Consider the following 3806-nt stretch of genomic DNA (forward strand, 5'->3'; position numbering starts at 1 on the left):
CTGTCCATTACATATTTGTGACTTATCGTTGTAATTTCTTTGGAGCCTGAGGTCTCATTTTCACTCCATTTGGGTTCTTGGATTGTAACAGTTGTGAAGATCTGAGGACATCTGTGGTATTGAATAATTCAAATCATTATAATGCTTAAATCCAGCTTTAGTATAAAAGTAAAAAAGGAGTTTTCAGACTCATGTCTTCTCTGCAACCAAGTTATGAAGTATTTGCACAGAAAGAGTTGTATTTGGTCAACAAAATATGCACATATTGTTCTTTTTAAAGAAAGCCCACGAGTTAATAATTTGCTTGCCAGTTTCCATTAAACATTCTCCTACCCTTGACTTTCTCCCACCTATATGTCTTCAGAAAACTAGACTGCATTTTAATTAAGTAAGAAACTGGGGTTGAGGGTCTTTTAAAAAATTGAATTTGGGAAGACCATCTTCAATAAAAGATTTAAATTTTAGAAATATTACCAAGAGGACCTATTTTAATGTGGTTAAACTATAGTAAGTTTCTATTTCCTTTTAAAAAAATATTTGCAATAAAAAAAATAAAATATAAAATATAAAAAATTTGCAAGTGCTAATATGTGAGAAAAATACCTGCAAGTATATCTATGAACAAAATACAATTTTAAGTGCTTTACATGTGTCTCACTTAATCCTCAAAAGTGTTCTCCAAGGTGGATCTTATTATTCCTTTCCATTTGAGAAAATGGAGGCTCAGAGGAACTTAGTAATAGTTACTAAGTAGTAGAGTTGCAACCTGGCTTATCTTCTATGAGATTTTACCTCCCCTCTAGTTGCCCTAACCTGAAGTATTAAATTGGCTTCTTTATTGACCAGTTGTTCTCGATCAGAAAGAGACAGAGAATTTGGCTGCATTGTTTTCACAACTGAATAAGGCTAGTTATATGGTAATATAAATAATTTATTTAGGTTTAGAATTAAACTTGACCCTCAAATGATTTTTGTCCTTATTATACACATAACTTATCATAACTTCAAGTGGAACATTAGGAAAAGAGTTAATTCAAGAAATGCCATGTAGCATCCTCAAATGTGCATGTTACAGAAGTAAATATTAAGTCATTGCTATAGATTGGTGTTTGACTTTCTTTCAGTTCTCGTATCTTCCTTTTTATCTTTCTCCCTTCACCAGTTAACACACCTAGACACTCATTAAAGGTGAGGAAGCTGAGAAAAAGGCAACTTCAGGAGAAGTCAAAAGGGCCACAATTATCTGGATAACTTGGTTGACTACCAGCATGAGAAATCAGCAAAGTTTTATGAAAAAAAAAAATATATCAACCAGTTATTTCCTCACACTTTTATTTGGCAGGATTTCAAAAACATTTACATAATTAAATTGTACTATAGAATCAAAACCAAAAGACCTGGAACAGTACTAGAAAATGCAGAGTGGTGAGATCCACTGCTAACTGCTCCTTAAGAAGAGTTCCTTCTAATTGACAATTGCTACAAAGACAATAAAATACCTAGGAATGCAGCTAACAAGGAAAGCAAAGGACCTCTTGAAGGAGAACTACAAACCACTGCTGCTCAGGAAATCAGAGAAGACACACGAAAAATGGAAAAACATTCTATCCCCATGGATAGGAAAACTCAGTATCATGAAAATGGCCATACTGCCCAAAGTAGTTTATAGATTCAAAGCTATTCTCATTAAACTACCATTGACATTCTTCACAGAATTAGAACAAACTACCTTAAAATTCATATGGAACCAAAAAAGAGCCCATATAGTCAAGACAATCCTAAACAAAAAGAACAAAGCTGGAGGTATCACACTACCCGACTTCAAATTATACTACAATGCTACCATAACCAAAACAGCATTGTACTGGTACAAAAGCAGACACATAGACCAATGGAACAGAATAGAGAACTCAGAAATAAGACCACACATCTACAACCATCTGATCTTCAACAAACCTGACAAAAACAAATAATGAGGAAAGGATTTCCTATATCATAAATGGTGCTGGGAGAACTGGCTATATGCAGAAAATTGAAACTGGACTCCTTTGTTACACCTTATATCAAAAGTAACTCAAGATGGATTCAAGACTTAAATGTAAAGCCCAAAACTATAACAACAACAAAAAAATCCCTAGAAGAAAATCTATGCAATACCATTTAGGACATAGGCATGGGCAAAGATTTCCTGATGAAAACATCAAAAGCAATTCCAACAAAACCAAAAATTGACAAATGGGATCTAATTAAACGAAAGAGCTTCTGCACTGCAAAAGAAACTATAATCAGTGTGAATAGGCAACCTACAGAATGGGAAAAAATGTTTGCAATCTATCCATCTGACAAAAGTCTAATATCCAGAACCTACAAGGAACTTAAACAAATTTACAAAGAAAAAAAAAGCATTAAAAAGTGGGCAAAGGACATGAACAGACATTTCTCAAAAGAAAACATTTATGTGGCCAAGAAATATATGAAAAAAAGCTCAACATCACTATCATCAGAGAAATGTAAATCAAAACCACAATGAGATATCGTCTCACAGAACTCAGAATGGTGATGATTAGAAAGTCAAGAAACAATAGATGCTGGGAAGCCTGTGGAGAAATAGGAACATCTTTACATGGTTGGTGGGAATGTAAATTAATTCAACCATTATGGAAGACAGTGTGGCAATTCCTCAAAGACGTAGAACCAGAATTACCACTTGATCCAGCAATCCCATTACTGGATATATTCAATTGAATATAAATAAATTATTCTTCTGTAAAGATACATGTACACATATGTTCATTGCAGCACTATTTGCAATAGCAAAGACATTGACTAAACCCAAATGTCCATCAATGATAGACAGGATAGAGAAAATGTGGTACATAAACATTATGAAATACTATGCAGCCATAAAAATTAACAAGATCATGTCCTTTGCAGGGACCTGAATGGAGATGGAAGCCATTACCTTCAGCAAACTAATGAAGGAACAGAAAATCAAACACCACATGTTCTCGCTTATGTCAGAACTAAACAATGAGAACACATGGACACAGGGAGGGGAAGGACTCACTCTGGGGCCTGTCAGTGGGGCAGGGGAAGGAGAGCATCAGGATAAATAGCTTATGCATGCTGGCGCTAATACCTAGGTGATGGGTTCATAGGCGTAGCAAATCACCATGGCACACATTTACCTATGTTAAAAAACCTACATATCCTGCACATGTATCCCAGAACTAAAACAAAATATAAAGGGGATTCGTGAGACACAGGACTAGAAATTAAAACTATTCAACTCCTCAAGGCCCAGGGACTGTAAAGGAAGATGTGGGCATGTGAGACTGCAATGACTGATTTTAAGAGATAAAATTAGCTCAGTTTCTCTAGGAATTAACCACTAATATCAAAGACACACTGACACAAAACCAGCATCTCGGTCCCTGTGGCAGCTTAACAATGTTTTCTTGGAGCATTAACCTACTCCTTAATACAGTATTGTAAACATTACAAGAAGGTTTATAGAAATTATATCTTATGGTAAAGATGATTAAAGTTTCATCGATTGTTTATAAGATTTTGAGAGACAGATTCAAAAAAAAGAAGTTCCTGCCTCCTCAAGGGTCAACTACTCACCTGTGCTAAGGAGGGGTTCTGTCTAGAAGGAATCACACAGTCAGGTCAGGTTGCTAGAGAATCTAGAGCATTTGGCCTTGAACCAGGTTGGTAACTTAAAACCAGGTGTTATTAAATCAATAAGATTTTTTAAATTTATTTTTTCTTTTGCAATTTCTGCAACAGAAAAGATTTATCAG

This window comes from Macaca thibetana, chromosome 7, assembly GCF_024542745.1.
Source record: "Macaca thibetana thibetana isolate TM-01 chromosome 7, ASM2454274v1, whole genome shotgun sequence".
NCBI classification, from domain to species: domain Eukaryota; kingdom Metazoa; phylum Chordata; class Mammalia; order Primates; family Cercopithecidae; genus Macaca; species Macaca thibetana.